This window comes from Dermacentor albipictus, chromosome 1, assembly GCF_038994185.2.
Source record: "Dermacentor albipictus isolate Rhodes 1998 colony chromosome 1, USDA_Dalb.pri_finalv2, whole genome shotgun sequence".
NCBI lineage: Eukaryota > Metazoa > Arthropoda > Arachnida > Ixodida > Ixodidae > Dermacentor > Dermacentor albipictus.
This window is the reverse complement of record NC_091821.1, coordinates 197,697,590-197,718,689: the sequence shown is the minus strand read 5'-3', so window position 1 is coordinate 197,718,689 and position 21,100 is coordinate 197,697,590. Positions and strand designations below refer to the sequence as shown.

Sequence of the window (21,100 nt, the reverse complement as noted above, 5' to 3'; positions counted from 1 at the left end):
TACCTAGGGGTATCACTGGGTGAATCCCTTCGCATTACAGTGGGATGTGTTTAGTGGTCTCCGGATTTTCGTTACATGCCTCATCTTGTTGCGAATATTTGCTCCGGTATATTTTTGTCCTTAGACAACCGGCTCGAGTCTCAAATAACAAGGCACTTCCCTTCGTGTTATCGTACAGATTTTCCCTCCTAATTTATTTCTTCTCATTCTTGCAAATCTCCACGGTCTTTTTTGTTTCCATTCGTCAAAGCAGAATTAGTGGCGCCATTTTGCGGTGTTGAGTTCAACCAGCAGACATAAACATATAATCATGACAAGCTATCGCAACATAACCATTGGCGTAAAGGTGTCGGTAGTAATGTAATCATGACTGTACAGGGGCTCATTTCTTTTCCCTTAGACTGGAACATTTCTGATGCTTTGTGGTTCAACGAACCACAATAAATTGTCGCTACGAACGCTGTTGCACAAGAGCTTGGTGGCGGAGCCCGTCACCCAGTTTCCAAGAGAGCGCGATTGCATGATGCTGACACCAGTCATAACTGTACAAAATTATTGCAGCAGTGGCGGGATATTTCCTACTCGGTTGCTGGTCTAAAGGCGTCTGAAACAACATAATCAGGAATGCGTGTTACGTTTCTTCCTTCAACGGAAACAGCGCGAAAAAAAGTTTCTGACGCTTTGTGGCTCAACAAAACGCCCCAAATGTCGTTACCAGCGCTGAATCTGCTTACCACGTCTCCTTCATTGTGTCATTTGTAAGGGGCTGTGCTGAGAAGGCAAATTCCTTTAGTTGGATATTCAGTAACACCGGAGACGTGAGCATGCCAGTAGTGCTGGTAACCGCATACTGCAGCGGATTGTTCAACCACGAAGTGTCCGAAACGTTTTTGTTTGTAGTTTCACGCTGTTCTCGTCGAAGGAAAATCTTATAACGCCGCTATGCATTCATGATTATGTTGTTGCTGATGTCCTTAGACCAGTACGAGAGCAGCACATAGCCTAGCTGTAAATGAATTTATAGTTTTGCAGGCTCTGGTGGTGCTCACATCTATACGCCTAAAGTATTCGTAAATGGAATACGTTATACGGACATGCTAAGACTATCGCACGAAAGGAAACGTAAGCGCCTTAGGTATATCTAACGAAATCGACTGCTATTCACTGCGTAGGCAATTTCGACCTTTATATAAGCGATATTAACATTCTTTTGGGATATTTAGCGTTTGTATACCGTTTAACTAGAGTGTGGACAAAGGATGTTTACAGGCTCCTAAAGGTCTCTGTATGTTCAACTTGACTTGGTCAGTGACAGCAACTACTTCTTCACTGTATGTGAACTGTTATTATTTGATAAAAAAATCTATAACCACATGCTGAACAACTAAACAACGACCACTATTTCATCTCCATTCCATTTCTTTCCTCTATTTATCATGAGTCGCGCTGATTGGTCCATCCCAGAGAGAACCACGGAGCGGTTGCCTCCGAGCCGACGACGGTGGGCGAAAAGAATGCAGAGGGAAAATAGATCGTTATGCAATGCGGCTTCGGAGCAATAGCTCCACGAAGAATTATAATGCGCTTCAATTTTCCATAAAGTTATTCCTTGGGGACCAGAAACAACGGTAAGAATATACATATGAATAAAGAGCAGTATTAAAATGAAAATTCACCGCCTGTCATGCCACGCTCAACTATAATCACCTGAGGAGACACAGCCATAAAAAAATGAGTGAAGGATTTCTGCACGGAATAATTATGGGCGCAATCTCTTTAAGGATGGCAAATTAGAGAAAATCGGGAGATATTGCTTTAAAAAAACACGAGCAGGTAGGTCGTTGCGCCAATACTTGCAATTAACATGCACTGCGCAACTTGGCAAGTTCAGGCTCGCTAATAATTCATCCGTGCGCTTGTGTCAGCACTCCCGGCATGCAGAGTCGTGCTGTCGTGAACGCTGAGAAGGCATTATCGCACAATATCTCTTGTTACGGTAAGATTCCAACACAATACCTACAAACAATCACTCGCGTGTTACAGGAAAAACAAATATGCTGGATACGATCGTTATTTTATGTCATTGAACGACAAGGATGAGTACTCGCCCAGCAATGGGATTGGCGGCAGCCGAGCTCCGAGGGAGGTGGCGGCAAAAGCTGCTTTACGTCACAACGAGACACCGGGACGTCCATGGCGGCTCCTCGGTCCTTGTTCGCAGGATTCAAAATTATCGTGCCATTAATATCGTGCACGGCGGCGCCGTCTCTATAATTCCTTGGCCGACATAATCCAAAGTCGTGCGCCTACGTGACCTGCCAAGTATAGTATTTCCAACGACAGTACGTCTCGTTAAAACAGGATTACACGTTCCCGGCAGCGCTCGACTTCGCGCGTTCGACGCGCGGGGCCTCGCGCCGATAGCGCGGAGCACCAAGCAGGAGGTGCGCGGAAGAGGCACGTGCACGGGCAGACGGGGCGGCGCGCTTGCTTACCGCGTGGCGCGCGAGAGGGAAGATCCGCTGAAGCCCGCAATACGTCTTCATTTCTCGTTGTACCTTCCGTTTTTCCTTACGCTTCTCTGCCGCGGGTCGGCCGTATGATCACTCGCAATTTTTATTTTTTTTTATTTTGCCTCTATCTAATGGCGCTTCATGTAGGAGAAACGAAAAAAAATATGAAAAAAAGGCAGCTACGCGCGTTGATGGAACAGCTCACACAGCTGGTAAGCGCTGAGCGAGAATGAGTGCTGACGGTGTAAAAAAAGAAAGATGAAAGAAATAACGACCCCGCGCCTTAGTGTCTCTGCCTGAGAGTAAAAGAGCAAACTGTCACATATATTGAGCAAAGGCCTAAAAATGGTGCGATTTTCGTGACATGGGATGATAATATTTCTTGTTTACTCTCCCTCCTTTTTCTTTAATGCATGATTATTAGGAAATGACGCCCATAAGTAGTACCGGCTGCTTCTTCTCTCGTAAAATGAATAGACAGAGAAAAGGTACACGAATGCAGTTTACCAGATGAAATTTCTCAAGCGCAAGGCCGCCGCATGCCTCGTGTTATCCTCAGTACCAACCTTGCCCTCAGAGTGTGAACTGTCGCTATACCAAACGTCGCCAGTGTTGAAGGAAGCGGTATTAGACTGCGTGTGCCACACGAACCTGGCCGCAACTATAGGGCGAGAGTATTCACGAGGCACGATATCTGTGGCTATAAAATGGCGAGATACAGAACTTTGCCCCCCTCTCTTACGAGATGCTAGAAGGTATTTTGCTATGAATTGATAATCGGCATCAATGACGGACCCGCTAAGTTAGTCAACGAAAGCGGCCGACAGCCATTAACTCATTGAATAAGCAAAAGCTTCCTGCTAAACCTGAAAAGATTTTCCTTTCTCTTTCTTTCTTTGAGAATTCTACAATTTTAAATTTTTTTATTTCACGTCCCTTGAGATGCGGTACAGCCTGCTATGTCTAAGCAAATTACCGGCTGACAGGAAGGCAGGGACTTGAAAAGATCCAGTCTCTGATGAAAATCACGCAGATGGTCGAAACGTTGCCTACGGACTCAGACATCCCTTGTTCGACCAGTTTTCAGCATTTGAGTGGGACCTCATGGAAATTGTCTGCTCACAAACCTACAGCGTTATTACTACAGTAGTCAAACTTTACGAAGATGTTATGAAATGGATCTTTTTCGAATATGAATAAATTATCTCCAGTATGCTATACCAGCACTCCCAGTCTTCAACCTTAGCAATTCCTCATGGATAACGGCGTTTTTATGTTTATTTTTATTTATTTATTTATTTATTTATTTACGTATTGATTGATTGATTGATTGATTGATTCATTCATTCATTCATTTACTTGTTTTGATAGAGATGTGATTTGTTAACTGTGGTGCACCTTCAGTTACGCAGCGCCGAGCGTACGCCCACCAACAAAGGGCGCTCGCCGTTTCACACGCCTCATGTCCTGCATATTTTGGGGGATTCGGCGCTGTAGCGATAAATGTGTTGGCGGTATCTCCCAAGTACAAAGCATAACACGGCTAAGTAGAATTCAGTCGCAGCAATTATTTCAGTGCTGAAAAAAAAAAGGTTGAGAAAACACTCGAATGATTTCTGGGCGAATGAATGTAAATAAAACATTTGTACAAATTCATTTTTTTTAGTTAACGTGTCTCTACTATTTACTTACTCAAAGTTAAGCGCAGCAGCATCAATGTACGGTAGCATGACCGTTCGCGACGAGGAGAATAAGCAATGACGGTTGCAAACTTGAACTCATGTGGACTCAACGAAACCGCACCAGAGACGTTGAACAGAAATACCAAACCTGAATATGAAAACATGAATTGAAATTCTTGAGACACTTTCAATAACCAGCTACAGCTAATGGACGCAGAGAGGGCCATCCCTCGGTACTACAAGTTGCACAAGACGTTTCTAATGATACTCCGATTTCATCAGCGCAATTTCTCCTGCTTTCGTGCATTTTTGACGTATGTTCGAGTGTCATGTATATTATGAAAAACCTTGTAATTTAAATAGTAGGGTTTAACGTCCTGAAACTGCACGCTAGGTTATGAGGGACGCGCTATCGGAGGGCTCCGGGCTAATTATTACCACTTGACGTTCTTTAACCTGCGACCAATGCATGGTGCACAAGCGTGTTTGCATTCCGCCCCCATCGGAATGCGGCCGTCGCAGCCGGGATCAAAGCCGCACCCTCGTGCTCAGCAGCGCATTACCGTGAACCCTGGGCTACGGCGCTGGTTGTGGGCGTCAGGAAGTTTATGTTGTAGATTATGGCACACTATTCAGAATGACGCTTTGTTTCGTAGTAATTGCTTTTCATGCTTTGTTATCGCTTTGTAGGAGCTAAAAAATATTTTAATAAAATGGTTTGGCATCGTGTTTTGTTCGGATACCTCGTTACTGGCTTTTGCCTTTGCCGTATAGCACCAGTGCTCGCGCTGCTGCAGTCACTCGCAACAACCCCAGTGGCTGCAGCTTCTTTTTCTGTCTTCAGCGGTGCGGCTTTGCACACAAAAAGCCTCATACTACGACAATCCTTTCTATTGTTATTGATACAATATTAGTTGTGATCCTTTTATTACGTTAGTTATTCGAAGCTGTCGCGTCAGCCCTGTGCGAGTTTATAAGCGAAAATAGCCCGTATTTCTAATGGTCATAACATTGACTATAGTGTAATTATAGTATATTTGTTACTTTGCGGGAATAAAGGGGGTGGGGGTCGCGATCTACCGTCTTTGTGGTAATGTCCATAACATCACATGTCCCCTGCGGCCTCTAGTCTGCAGAACATACATTTCCTTTTTTAAGGATTGACATAACTTTGGTAGAAAGCCACTTAATATTTACAGATTGCAAATTCCACAGGTATAATGTAATACCGGTGCCATGCTTTTACACCGTCACGCGCTGTAGGCGCTGGCCAGTTTTACTGTGTACAGCCTCGTCCTACCAACACCGTCTTGAATCTTAGAGAACTTTCTGGGTAGTTTCACTGCATCAGCTTTGCTTTTTATTAGTACCTGCAATATATTTTTTAAACGTTGAAGAAGGTGAAAGCGACTTTTTTTCAGTCTTTCTACTACAAAAGAAGATGCACGCCATCTAGCATCATAACGACATTTTGATGCAGGAAACAAAGTGACAGATACATTAAACGAAATAATTGCGCTGTTAGCCTGTGTTATCCTTTGTTAGGAGTAGGTTGCCGTTGTAGTGTTAATAAAATATTGCGCTGAAATTTAACTTTTGTGGTTGTTTCAAAACACATGTATACAATAGCTTTCACCATCTTCTTTAACCAAAAAAAAAATAATGTGGCATGTGAAGTGGCGAGCATGTACTTTTGTTTATTCTGTTCAGCTTTCGACTTCTTTTATAGGGAATGGGCTCTCTCCTGGAGACTGCGCTACCCTGAGCGGAGGAGCGCGCGCGAAAGGAAAGCGTGTTAAAGTGCTTCGGTCCACGGAGGTGTTAATCCTCACATATATCGCCTGAATTTCTTTTCCTCTTTTCTGTTTCATTTTGCTACACGATAATTCTGTTTTATAGTTTGCTATCGCTTCCACTGTCGCCTTTAGAACCTCTGACAGGCGCGTGTTTGGCAACTTGAACGAATTATGAAGTCCTGCGCTGAAGCCTATTCGTTACTATTGTGGAAAGGCAGCTGTTCAGCCTCGTTGCGTTGAAATCCGGATTCTCGCTTCGGGCAGTTTCGCAAGCAGACCTCCTCGGCAGCGCACGCTACGTAAAGTGAAAAAATCCGCCGCGCTGGTGACGACACGAGTACAGGGCCGGCTATGAATCAGGCCAGATTTGTGGCGGCTGTGTCTGGCCGTTTGGGCCGTATGACGTCTCACGGCCGTTCACCTCTCCAGAAGTGCCCAAACTGAGCGCCAAGAGACGACACAGATCCCCTGCGACACTTCTGGCCGACTTGTTTTTGTGATCCCTTCCTATTTGACGTCGACTCCGTGATTTCGCTTCTTGTTCGTCCTTGTCATTCTGTCGCACTGGCTCATTTGGTGGCGCTTCCCGCTTTGTTCCCGCTCCCGGCTGCTATTTCTGTCTCCCTCCCTCTTCTTGTCGGCGGTCGAAAATGTGGTTGCTCCGCCTGGCTCTCTCTATCTTTGTATGGTGGCAAATAGAGGATCCCATATCTTGAGTACGCCGGGCACGTCAGTGAGCGCAGCGACGACAGCGTCCGTTTTGCAATGTAATTCGTGCAGTGCCGAATTTCGCCTCTCGTCGCTAATGCTTCCTGTGCTGGCAGCCCGGCAGACGTTGTTAAGGCTGCCTTTTTTGTATCACCCGCGGCGGGCCTCGGCTCGAGCCTCCTTGGTCTCGAGAAATGCACTGATCTTCTTCATTTCATCTCCTTCGTTATGGCTTTCGGGAAGGGCGGCGTTCTTCTTAGGTGCACCTTGCCGCTATATTTATCTTTTTTTCCTGTCTGAGAAAATTCCCGCAATTGGGACACGCTTTTATTGATCGTATAAATACTTACGCCACCTAAGTGTAGAAGCGGTAACTCGTTATACTTCTGACGCTAAAATTATTGCGACACGCACGCCTTTTGAATCTGCAAGCAGCACACGCCAGCGTCCTCGTCTAGCTCGCATTAAAAAATTGTGCGCCTCTGTTTTATGTTTCCAGAAAAGCCTAAAACTTCGAAGTATGGCGGCGAGATGGGCGAGTCAGTATAGCCGCGCTTAACAGCAGCGATGAGAGAACAGAAAGAACAGAAGCACAGTCGGACACAATGGTGCACAACACCGGCGCATATATATATATATATATATATATATATATATATATATATATATATATATATATATATATATATATATATATATATATATATATATATATATATATATATATATATATATATATATATATATATATATATATATATATATATATATATATATGCGCATTTCTAAATCGATTCCTGTAGCTGCCTATCTAGCACCAGGAAACAATAAAAGGCGAAGCTACCTCTACACCAAAATAACCACGCCAGGAGTTAGGTGAAAAAATATTGGCATGTGTAATGACAGGCGACTTCTAAAAGAGGCCGTTAAAGTTCGAGTCTGCGAAGGGGCAGCGCAGGAACCGACAGAAGACCAAGGCGCGAGCTCGTGAACTAGCTCGTCCTCGTCTTCTTCTGGGAGCAAGTGGCCCAAGTGCGTGGCACACGCGCGTCCTCCCAGAAGAGCATCGACTCGATGCTAAACAAAACGTTGACGGGCAGAGAAACTTGTCCCAGGCAAGCAATGATCCGAACACCATGACTAATATGGTGTGCGATATGGTTTTAACGGCGGACCAATGGCACATCATGCGGGACTGTGCCAGGTTCCCGGCGGCAGCTACCTCCAGGACTTACCCGCCCGAACTTCAAGGTGCACTGCAGTCTACAGACAAGGACTCACAACTATGGGCCGTCCAGCAGGCCCGGGGTGCGCTCGAAAAGCACAAGCCACATGACCCACTACAAACGGGCCCAACTGGGCTAGTGCAGAGTAGGGTATAACCCCGGGTCGACGCTTGGCCAGCGTCACGACGCGTTAAACCGTCGTTTGCCGGCACTTTATTAAAGTTATCCCTATCCTATCCTAACCGCACGACGTGCACAATCTCAAGCCGCGGTTGTCGGCGGCCGGAGATGGGCTGGGTGCCATCCAGAAGAACTTCATAATTGAGGTCCCTCACTCGGCGAAGCACTTTGTAAGGGCCGAAGTACACACTAAGAAGTTTTTCCGAAACGCCTTTACAGTAGACGGGGGTCCAAACTTACACTTGGTCACCCGGTTGGTAGTCAACCTGTCGGTGGCGGAGGTTATAGTGTCGCGCGTCAATAGACTGTTGTTTCCTGATGCTTACGCGAGTCATTTGGCGTGCTTCCTCACCACGCTGCACGAAACGCTTGGTGTCTTCATCAAGACTGTCAGAATTGTTATATGGTAACATGACTTTTAACATCGTCTGAACTTCACGACCGTAAACAAGAGAAAATGGCGGGAAGCGTGTGGTTTCTTGCGCAGCGGTATTGTATGCAAAAGTGACGTACGGTGCGTAGTACCCCGTCCCACCTCTTATGCGGCACGTCTATGTACATGGACAGCATGTCGGTCATCGTTTTGTTAAGCCTGTCGGTCAAGCCATTTGCTTGCGGATGTTAGGCAGTCGTCTTTCGGTGCATGGTGTAACTCAGTTGAAAAACGTCTTCAAACAGCCTTGCCGTAAACGCCGTTCCTCGATCGAGCCATGACGTAGTACGATGTTCTGTACGAAAAACGGTGCGACCTCAGAAGATGTGCCTTTAGGAAGAGCCTTTGTTTCAGCATAGCAGGCTAAATAGTCTGTGGCGATGATGATCCACTTGTTTCCCGAAGTATACAATGGAAACTGTCCCAGGATGTCCATGCCGACTTGATCGAAGGGCCCTCGAGGCGGCTCGATAGGATTCAGCAATCCCGCAAGTTTCACATTGGGCAACTTTCGGCGCTGGCATACACGGCAGGCTTAGACGTATCTGCTAACACAAGTGGCGAGTTTCGGCCAGTAGTACGATTTCCGTACCCTACTAAGGGTTCGAATGAAGCCCAAGTGGCCAGACGCAGGCTCGTCGTGGCATGCGAACAGGATTTCGTCACGAAGCTCTGCTTGTACCACCAAAACATAGATTTTGTTGCTGGCAGCGAAATTCTTCCTGTATAAGATGCTTTGTCGTAAACAAAACGACGACAATCCGCGAGCATTTTGTGGGGGCAGAGGTACGTTGCGGCCTTCTAGATATTCAGTAATAGGTCGCATTTCACAATCTGCTCGCCTCCGTATAGACACGTCTGCCTCGCTTATGGCGCCCAGAAAAGCGCTGTCATCTTCGGTGTGTTATCGGCAGGTTCAACAGGCGCGCGCAACAATGTGTCGGCATCGTCGTGTGTGCGGCCTGACTTGTACACGATGGTCATGTCGTATTTCTGCAGGCGCAGGCTCCACCGTACCAGTCCTCCAGAAGGGTTTCTGAGGTTTGCCAGCCAGCACAATGAGTGATGATTCGTCACGGCTCGTAATGGGCAACCATAGAGATAAGTTTGGAACTTGGCAAGTACCCATACGACGGCAAGGCACTCTTTCTCCGTAGTGGTGTAATTAGACTCACGCCGTGATAGGGTGCGATTGGCCTAAGCTGTGACCCTTCCGCCGTTCTCCTGCTGTTGTACGAGCACTGCACCCAGGCCGACGTTACTGGCATTGGTATGAGTTTCCGTTTCGGCTTCCTCGTCGAAATGTCCAAGAACAGGGGGCGATGCCAGGTGGTGTTGAATCTCAGTGAACGCCGCTTCTTGTTCAGAGCTCCAGATGAACGGCGTGTCGTCTCTAGTGAGATGAGTGAGTGGTTCGGTAGTTTTAGAAAAATTCCCTATAAAGCGCCGGTATATAGAATGCGCACCGCCTCAGGAAGCGTCGAACGCTTTTATAGTCCGCAGGAGTCGGGAAAGCAGCTACAACGGCACTTTTCTGGGGATCGGGACGGACGCCTTCCGCGCTCATATGTCCAAAGGACTTCAGTTCTTTATTACCGAAGTGACATTTCTGAGGCTTTAGCGTGAGGTTGGACGTGAGGATGGCCTCCAGCACTTGCTGCAGTCGCCTAAGATTTCCGGAGAAGCTGCCTGAAAATACTACCACATCATCCAGGTAGACGAGACAGGTTATGTCATTTTAGGTCGGCTAGCACAGTGTCCATCATCCGTTGGAAAGTTGCCGGAGCAGAGCACAATCCGAACGGATCTGGGAACTCCATCCGGAGTTACAAAGGCTGTTTTCTCGCGCTCACGTTTGTCTACCTCAATCTGCCAGTACCCACCTTTCAAATCAAGGGAAGAAAAATACTTGGCTCGCCGTAGCCGGTCCAGAGAGTAATCTATGCGCGGCAACGGATAGACGTCTTTCCTTGTGACGTCATTGAGTTTTCTGTAATCAACACAGAAGCGGAGAGTGCCGTCCTCCTTCTTTGCCAGGACAACCAACTGGTGACGACCACGGACTATTTGAAGTTTGGATGACGCCATCGTGAATCATCTGCTTGACTTGTTGTTGAATCGCTTCGCGTTCTTTCTGCGAAACGCGATACGGCTGCTGGTAAATAGGACGGGCATCGTCGTAAGTAATTATCCTGTGCTACGTGATTGGCGTCTGACTGACTTCAGACGATCCAGCGAGCAGTCCTTGAATTCACACAATAGTCCTCGCAGTGCCTCCTTATTGTCCTCCGACAGCTTGTTTTTAAGGTCGATATTTGTAACGCATTCTTCATCGCGGCCGCTTTCTCCACAAGCGAAACACTCAATGACGTCCTTCAAGGCTTCAGCGTAAGAGACGGCAGTGCCACGGAAGGGGTGTCGGTGCTCATTTGTGAAATTGGTGATCAAGACGTCAGCTTGGTCATCCCTAACGTCAATGATTCCTCGAGCCACGATAACTCCGAGGGTAACTAGAATGGAGATGTTGCACTCTGCGATTACTTTGCCCTCTCATGTGCCCTCGGTCGTTACCGGCTCTGTGGCGGCAGGCGCCTCTTCTCGTCACTTTCTTTCTAGAGAAAGAAAACAAAGAAATAAAGGAAAGCATAAAGGCAATTACTTGTTTATGTATTTGACACTAAATTTATTCCAATTAACTAAACAAGTAATTCCCCATATGCATTCCTTGTCATTGTCGGTCGGCTTCATATATGCGCAAATGTTGTAATTTATCTTTTAAGCATATTGAGCTATACACTAAGGATTAAAAGACATGATGCAACACCTGATAAGTCCCGGCGAAATTTCTCGGGCACATGAGGCCAGCTCAATAACTAGCAATTCAATAAAGATGATTCACTCGCTCGGGAACAACAAAACCATGTCAACGCTGCATCATTTTGAGACATTTCTTAGCCCCCTCAATCGCGTCTTTACAGAACGAGGACTCAATATCTATTAACCATCACTAGAATGAGCCGGCTTACGAGCATGATCACCGCCTGTCGGCCGCTATGGTTATCATGCATAATTAGGGTAACCAGTCGCAGCTAGGATAGTTACTTGCCACTTTCAAGCTTCCGCAGTAGCATGTTGGCCAGTCCTGTGTGCCGTTTGTAACCACTGATGTTGTGCATTCTTCTGTCTCTCCGTGTTCACTTTCTTCTGCACCTCTGCTAAGTTCTATTCAAATCATGACAATAGTAAACGTACAGTTGCGAGCGTGTCGGCATTCACTGGGATGAATTCCTGTTTTCTTTATTGACAGTTAGCTCGAGAACATTAGACGCCAAACAGTATATTTGAAATGAGGAATACAAGTGCAGTTTTACGCTGCCGTTCTGAATATGTTATAACAATCCCACAACTAGTTGTATTATAATATTTTCAGCTCAGACATTCTAAGACATTCTGCACGCAGTGTTTCATCGTGTATTTGTCGTAGTAGACAGAGATAGACATTCTTTAGTGGGCATTGCAAACGTTTGCCTGAGCATATGCCTAACATGGTACTTCTGATGTCAAGACTGATTCATGAAGACCTACGCATACATATATAATACACAGGCACACAACATGCACGACTAACAAGCACAGTCACACACAGTGAAAGACAACTAGTGTGTCTGATTCGAGCCAGTGTCCCACAAGAAGACTAAAAGCGCCTTCGTTGCGCGCAATGTGCTAGAAGAGCTGCTCCAAGGTCCAAGAAAATGTTGCAGCTCGAAAGAAGTACCACGCAAATTTAACGGAGAATTAGGAACTGCTCCTTTGGCCGCAAGGAAGGTACAGACGTGCCAAACATGGTATGTGTTATCGCACACGTCGCACGCACTACACAGTAGCCATCGCATCACTTGCACTTTGTGCAAGAGGTCGTTCGTGCGGGCGACGAATAACCGAATGCGGTGTAGCCATGCATGGTCGTGCCTTGGAAGGCCACTCGGCATGTGAAAAGCACATTTTTTGTCGGAAATTATAATGAGTCCATACTGCCACTGCGTATTACACCAAGGAGCATGTTGCGAGCGTCAGGCGACGACACCCAGAAGGACTGACCAGTCCATTTTTGAGAAAGACACGGACACCATGAGTCGATGTGCGCCACTCCAGCATAGGGAGCCTTCACACGCACGCCTACGTTCTGTTTTATTGTGGTGCCAGCCTTTGGAACGGTACATGCCGTCATCCACTAAATGTGGTGGACAAACCTTCCTGCTAAGTTTCGCCTTGTGAGAATCAAAATTGCGGTTCACCAACAAGAAGACTCGTCCGTCCCATGCAAGTAATTACAAGTCATCTATAAGTGCTGCCCTCAGTTACCAATGTGCGGCCATATATATATATATATATATATATATATATATATATATATATATATATATATATATATATATAAACGAGAAGAAAGGGGGTTAACCGAGGGGCCCGACTTTTATTAGTCATATCATAAGAAGCCAAGAAACACTGACACCAAGGACAACATAGGGGAAATTACATGTGCTTAAATAAATGAAATGAAGAAACGATAAATTAATGGAAATTAAAGTGGATGAAAAAACAACTTGCCGCAGGTGGGAACCGAACCCACAACCTTCGCATTTCGCGTGCGATGCTCTACCAATTGAGCTACCGCGGCGCTGTTTCCCCATCCACTTTTTTGGGTATTTATGTGCCCTAGCAGAGTTGCCTTCCCCCCAAAAGATCACGTTCTCGTGACGCCTGCGGCAAGAAGGACGTTCCACGTCCGCCGCCAAGGTCTGTGAGTGGTGGCGCTGGCTAACACTCCCAGGGTTCTGCTAGGGCACATAAATACCCAAAAAAGTGGATGGGGAAACAGCGCCGCGGTAGCTCAATTGGTAGAGCATCGCACGCGAAATGCGAAGGTTGTGGGTTCGGTTCCCACCTGCGGCAAGTTGTTTTTTCATCCACTTTAATTTCCATTAATTTATCGTTTCTTCATTTCATTTATTTAAGCACAAGTAATTTCCCCTATGTTGTCCTCGGTGTCAGTGTTTCTTGGCTTCTTATAATATGACTATATATATATATATATATATATATATATATATATATATATATATATATATATATATATATATATATATATATATAGACGTTACTTTACTCGTCAATACTTGTGTTACTTGTCAGTATTTGCTGAGCCTCGTTTGTGGCTGCTCTTGTGCTGCTTGTACTCGTTAATGAGGGGCGTCTGTACTTCCGAAAAGAAACTTTTTCTCAAGGCAAGCTTCAAAAAAATTACCTCACCCACCGTTCCCCTTCTCCAATCCAAGGCTCTCATGTTCGCACGATTTTACGAATAAGAAAGTTCATTGGTTGGCACATATGCTACTAGTGCTACTACAACAACGGCTACTCATAAGTACTACGAGCGCTAGTAATAGCTACAGTAGTATTAGTAGTAGTGCTAGTAGTAGTAGCAGTAGTAGTAGTAGTAGTAGTAGCGGTAGTAGTAGTTGTAGTAGTACAAGTACTGCTTGTGGTATTTTTAGTGGTATTAGTAGTAGTAGTAGTAGTGGTAGTACTACGAGTACTACCTGTAATAATATTAGTGGCAGTAGTAGTACGAGTAGTAGTAGTATAGTAGCGGTAGTAGTAGCGGTAGTTGTTGCTGTTGTCGCAGTAGTGATAAAATACAAGGTATAGGATGGAGTTAATACAGTTTGTATAGTTTTAAGCCGATAACAAACGATCCTGATTAAATAGCTAAGTTGTCATGCTCACCCTACAAAAATTGCATCGCATGCCGAACTGAATACATTGACACTCTGTACTTGTGCGGTCTCGCGCAAGAAACTACGTACCTAAAAACGAACGTAATCTAAATAGCACGACATAATATGTAAGAAAATATGAAATTAGGAGAGTACTAAAAAGTGCACCAAAATATGACAAGAGGAAACGCGTCTTAGTTATATCCTCCAGTGACGAGCCATGGCTTTACTTTTGCTTAGCGAGAGACGAAAGGAGCAGACGAAGCATGAGGCCGTACATCAAAACGCGCATTTGCCGCGCAGATGGGCTTGTATTTCTCGCTATTGTTCTTTGATTTAGTGTTTTCTGCCTTTCTATATGTAATTCTTTATTTATACTTCCAGAAGGGGAAAGAATGGCGATTTCAAATCTACCTGGAACGGTATACGAGCCTCTCTCACAAGAATTGCGTGAGCTCGGAGCTACTGCCTACACTCATCAGATTATGCTGTCCCCAAAGCGTGAGGCTGCAATAACGTTTTCAGAAATGATCGCAAAGATAATAGAAGATGTTTTTCGAAGTTCTGAACTGGTCGACATATTTTATTACTAGTGCGGACACGCGAAACATTACGAACTGAAGTAAGAAATATTCATTAAAGAGGCATTCTTTTGCGCCTGTTGGTGATGGCACTTTGAGCACGTAAAGTGTCATTCACTAGGCCACGAGAGCAAGAAATGGATGGGATGCGCCAGTCCCATTCGTTTCTTCTGCTGGTGGTCCTGTAAATTGCTTTTCTGTCCTCAAAAAGAAATTTCCACTTAAATAAAACAAACGCTTCACATTACAACTAAATGGTAAAAAAAAAGCGAGAGATGTACGCCACCATTGCTCAGCCAAGGCATACTAATACACAAGCGTCGTATGCACCACTATAATTCAGCTATTTATCAACGTTCCCTCAAACGAAATTACTAAAAAGGAGGTCAAGCTATAGCGCTCATTTCTCCTCCTATTTCTCCTATAGCACTCATTTCGCCGACGCTCTCCCATACTCACACTTACGGATCTATACCAGTTGCGTAGCCCAATGCACAGCTCTCCGAGATTTTAATAATCACACGGAAGCGTCTGCCGGCGCAACCACCAGCGCCCTTTCACGGAGAGCACCTGCCAAAGCAGCGAGGCTAAGCGCATGCGCGCAGAGCGTTCTGCTGTCCTAGCATCGTCTGATAGGCTAGTACAATTAGACCCACTGTTTATCCACTAATTAACCACTGCTCTTTATCAGCAATTCTACCATTTCAAGCCCCTTATATGAGCTGGAGCACGTGCGCGTATTTCTGTTTGCGTAGGAAGCCTATAAGCAGCGCCAGGGGTTATTTGGAACTTATATGAATAGCCCAGCACCCTCTGACTTTAGAGCGTAGTCTGTGCCTATGCTTTCACCCTCACTACTTTCAACGCTAGCTGCGCGTCGCGATAAGAAGCTGACTGTCGTGTCAGTCGACGGTTCCGTGAGACTGTCCAAATCTTGCAGAGCTGTATACGCCCGCCGTTTCTGAGCGCGAACACGCATTCGTGGATTCGTTTCCCTGCCGTCGCGACAGCATTGCGTGAATGGCAGAATGCAATATATTATTATTATTGCGATTGCAATTATATGGACACCCCAGGTGAATTTCAGCAGTCGGCATCGCCGTCGCCATGAGGTTGCTGTATGGGGGAGTGAAAGCGTGTGAGGGTGAGCAGGCGATCGCGGCTAAATTTCGCACACGCAAGGGACGAAAGCTGAGGGCAAGCGCGCCGTCTTCCGTCGCACGCAACGCTCCAGGAGGATGTGAAGGAGGGCAACGGGGGGGGGGGGGGGTGGCGTTCTACTTCGGGCGGCGTTTTTACAATTGCTAGTAGGTACAGCGGGGCGTGGCACTTTTGACGGCGCTCGACGTTTCTGCACCGGCGCGAGTAAGAGCGGGCGCGAGAGAGAAAATCTGGGGGCTTTTGCTCCTTGAATATATGACTCAACCCAGGCACTACGGAGGAGGTATCTTAGAGCGCGTTGTATTCGTTTGTCCCCTAGACATGCCGGCATTGCGGAGTGCGGTCGAGTTGGTTTATACGCTCCGCCGCTGGCGGCCCGCGAGGTGAGCCAGCGGGCGCGGACGCCGCTTGGTGATCGCAGTGTCTGAAGGGACAATGTTCTGACTGGCGTTGTATAAGTCGCGGGTCGCTTTTTTCGTCGCGAAGATGTATCGGATTTTTTACAAGCACTGCTCCAGGAGGGCACATGTAACCGGCAAACGGAGGCCTCAGAAGAGCACCTGAGGTTATATTAAAGTAGGTGGCGCAGGATCTCTGGGGCACCCAAGCGGTAGCGGGGGGGATCAAACCTGGAAGCAGGGCGGCCCATGGGTTGGGGCCACAGACGCCGAAGCGTGCCAGGGGGTGTTGGCATAAAAAATTGGCTGTTCGCTGTCGCGGACAGCCGATCTTATACTCCCCTGGCACGCCGTCACTTCTGTGAACAATTCTTCGAGGTGACACCCACCCACCCACCCACACACACACACACACACACAAACACACACACACACACGCACACACGCACACGCACACACACACGCACACGCACACGCACACACGCACACGCACACACACACGCATGCACGCACGCGCACAAACACACACACACACATATGTATATGTATATATATATATATATATATATATATATATATATATATATATATATATATATATATATATATATATATGTGGGATTCGGAAAGCTGGTCGGGCCACAGTCCCCCCACCCCCCGGAATGATGAAAACTTTCCGCTAGATTGGATTATTTGAGAATGTTGCAATAGGCCACTGTCCATTGTGAAGACCGATTAGAAATAGCGATTCACTTGGTCCGCCTTGTATTTTGTTCCCAATGAAAGGGAAGACTTTTGGCCATTACATTTACAACTCACATAGCGCCAAAATTTTTCTGTTGAAGCTTTAATGAAGTTTGCTAGAGCGGCACAAAAATGTGCAGTTTTGAAGAGCGTACTTCGCTTTTCAGGATTTTGAATAATGTGGATATGTGAGAGGTGTAATTAATCGCTAAGCAAGACTTTCAAGCTTTCCTTGATCTTTTGATATTACGTTTCACATGAATTATTCCCCGCGTAATTAAGGAATTATGCCTTCTTGTATGTTTTCGCACAGTTGGAACGAAAATTTTGATACAAGACATGACGCGTGCTTTGAATTGTAACGATGAAGGATTTGTGGTTAAGCTTTTATTCAAACGAAAAGAAACCATGAAATCCGTGAGAAAGATATGTCATTATTTTTGCTTCGCCTACTCTGTTGAATGCAAGGAGACGTTTACAGGGCCATGGTGTTGGACAAGCCCAGGCAGAGCCAGTGTGCATAGAATGAATTTATGTTCAAATAAGCCGTTTAGGATTTCAATGCATATCTGATCATCCGGGAGTGTTCACTAACACACACACACACACACACACACACACACACACACACACACACACACACACACACACACACACACACACACACACACACACACACACACACACACACACACACACACACACACACACACACACACACACACTGGTATCTGGTATGTTGGAATGTGGTAGCATACGAAGGTTTTTACAGCTAAGAAATGGCTGGGTTCTGGCGGACCTCGTCTCCATGGACATAGACTAAATATTTTTCATACGTGGGCCGACCCGCGGCGGAGGTGAAGCAGGCGTTAAGCATGCGTTAACCCCTTAGTGGGCACATCCCGAAGATAGTGCAATGCCGGGCCGACCCGCGGCGGAGAGAGAGAAAGAGAGAGAGAGTAAACTTTATAGGAAAGAGCACACGAGCGTAGGTAGCTCTTCCGCTCTGCAGTTGGTGGTCCTCTGAGTCCAGGAGTCCGGCGGCCTTAGCTGCCCGTCCGTCGAGTCTGAGCTGGACAGCGCTGCCTCCTGCTGCCGTGTGGTGGGGTGTGTTATGGGTGTGAGTTGTGGTGTGCTTGCGCAAGCCCATATACCATGTGGTAAAGCGTTGCGCATTGATCGCATTGCGGGCATTTATAGGAATGCAGCGCATGGTGTATGGCGTGGTAGAGACTCAAGTGAGGATGTGTGTTTGTTTGGAGTTTTCGCCATATTACGGCTTCCTCTCGCGTCAGAGCATTATGAGGTGGCGGTAGTGTTCTTCGTGAAAAGCGATAGTGTTGTAGGACGTGCGTGTAGCTTAATGGTATGGGCTTGGGGTGCAACTGCTCGGCGTGACCCTCTCGCGGCTCCCGGTGTGCATGCGCTCGGCCGTTGGCGTGAGTGCCTGCTGATTTCCGCGTAAGGACTCATGCCCCGGAGTCTACGTGACTTGTATGCATGGCGGGAGCTGGTGCGCCCCAATCCGAATGCGATGTGCGGTCCTGGAAATCTTGGCCCTGGAAAATTTGCTGCATGCCCTCTGAAAGTCCGTAAGAAATATGACGCACTCCAAGTGCGGTCTAGTCGTGATGGCTAACGCTATCGCTAGTTCCTCTGCCTCTGCAGCGCTCGCTCGGGAAACTGACGATGCATTTATTTCGGTCCCGTGATTGTCGTCTACGCTGGTGACAAATTCAGTGCTTCTTGCGGTGCTGGCCGTGTCCATGTATAAGGCATTGGGTTGGTTCTCATACTTCCTCACGAGCGCCTGCGCTCGGGCTTGTCGCCGTCCGATGTGGAAAGTCGGGTGCATGTTTCTGGGTATTGGTGAGAAGTGCATAGTTTCCTGTATTCGTGTTGGGATTTTTGTCAGTGCGCTGGTCTTCCGTACAAAATATCCAAGACGTTTCAAGACGCAGTGTCCCGCTGTTGTGCGTTGTAGCCTTTCCTTCTGGTTTACCAGGTGGGCCTCTATAATTTTTCGTGTGTTCTGGTACACCCCTGTCTCCTCGAAGCGAAAAGTAGCCATTCCGGGCTTATACGCCTTGCGTATCAGCCGGTCGAATACTTCCACCTTCACATTGCTGAAATTTAAATATGGTGCCGAGAACACAGTGCGGTTCCAAACCAGGACCTGCACTAGTTGGATCAAATCCTGTTCCTTGAATCCCCTCTTCTTGCTGGTAATTCGTTGCATCATGCGCAAGACCGGCGTGGTCGCGTATTGTAACTTCTATATGACGTATCCTCCGCCCCCGCCCTTTTGAAAGTGCGAGCCAATGATACGAAATCTGTCCACCTTGGGGATTTCTCTAGGACCTATCCGCAGGTGGATGGTGTGGGCCTGGGTTGTTGATGGACCTCGTGAGTGCTTCTGGATTATGAGGAATTTCGACTTCTCTGGCGCGCATTGCAGTCTGCATGTCTCCGCGTATCTTGCTACGACGTCCACTGCGTCCTACAATGCCTCTTGTTGTTCTCCTATGGACCCTCCGACTGTCCACATCGTGACGTCGTCTGCATACCAATTCATATCTCATCCCCGGTATTTTCTCGAGTTGGGCTGGGAGTTTCATCCTGGCCACTTTGAAAAGTGTCGGCGACAGCACTGCTCCTTGTAGTGTCCCTCTATTAGGTGTGTCTACTCGCTGTAACCTCACATTTCCCAGTCCTATTGTGGCTGTACGATCTGGTAGAAAAGCCTTCACGTAGTTGGCGGAAGTGAAGCAGGCGCTAAGCACTCCCCATACGTGCGCCGATCCCGAAGATAATGCAATGCCGGGCCTACCCGCGGCGGAGGTGAAGCAGGCGTTAAGCACTCCCCATACGTGGGCCGATCCCGAAGATAGTGCAACACCGGCCCGACCCGCGGCGGAGGTGCATCACGTCATTACGGGGCCCGCATTTACAGCTTCGCTGGTCATCCTTCTTCACAGAGTGGAAGGGCACTGAATTTTTTAGGCTGCTCTTCTAAGTTCACGTGTTAAGTGATGTCATCGGGTAAAATAGCATGTTCCACATGTGCCCACCATGACCCCGGGTGACCCGGCTAACTCTCTCAGGGGTAGATCCAGTAAACATAAGTACCTAAGTTAGTGGACGGATTGATAACCGTCGCCTTAGCACAATTGTTTGTGCAACGCACGCGTAATACGGAGGTTGTGAATTTGGTTCCCACTGGCGGCAAGTTATCTTGTCGTCAGTGGGAACCTGACGTGAAAATAACGACAAGTGGTGGCGCTGGCGAACACTCCCCGAGTAAGTTCTAGTAGTAAAACATAAATACCCAAGAAAGTGGATGGGCAATCGGCGCCACGGTAGCTCAATTGGTAGAGCATCGCACGCGTAATGCGAAGACGTGGGATCATTTCCCACCTGCGGCAAGAAGTTTTTTCATCCACTTTCATTGCCATTAATTCAATTAGTAAGTACAAGTAATTTTCCTATGTTGTCATTTTTTGTTGGCATCTTATGACATGATATATATATATATATATATATATATATATATATATATATATATATATATATATATATATATATATATATATATATATATATATATATATATATATATATATACGTGTATGTATGTATGTATGTATGTATGTATGTATGTATGTATGTATGTTTGCGTTTGTGCACTGCACATGCCCATTATGTATAATTGGCTAAAAATGCGCTCATACCCAGTGGCACATAACCAATGGTGTAAGAATATGGTAGAGCAATACAAGAAATTAAAGAAAATTGATAAAGCCGTCCATTATCACGCGTTATTCCATTAAGAAATGTGTGGGCTTTAGCCGACATCATAATTTAAGGTTTTATGTCGTGATTGATTATATTATAACGCAGG

General features: G+C 46.4%; 1 long non-coding RNA gene and 2 other non-coding genes across 3 annotated transcripts in view; all 3 read left to right on the top strand.

The window, feature by feature from the left end:
• Positions 1 to 14,718, top strand: part of LOC135903160 (uncharacterized) — a 313,803-nt gene extending 299,085 nt beyond the window's left edge. The window contains exon 5 of the long non-coding RNA XR_010564745.1: positions 14,700 to 14,718. This is a non-coding gene — a long non-coding RNA (uncharacterized lncRNA). The remainder of the gene's footprint in view (positions 1 to 14,699) is intronic.
• Positions 13,419 to 13,491, top strand: TRNAS-CGA (transfer RNA serine (anticodon CGA)). Its single transcript has one exon. It is a non-coding gene; the product is annotated as a tRNA-Ser (tRNA).
• Positions 14,719 to 20,552: 5,834 nt separating the features above from the next.
• TRNAT-CGU (transfer RNA threonine (anticodon CGU)) lies at positions 20,553 to 20,624 on the top strand. Its single transcript has one exon. It is a non-coding gene; the product is annotated as a tRNA-Thr (tRNA).
• Positions 20,625 to 21,100: the final 476 nt, after the last annotated feature.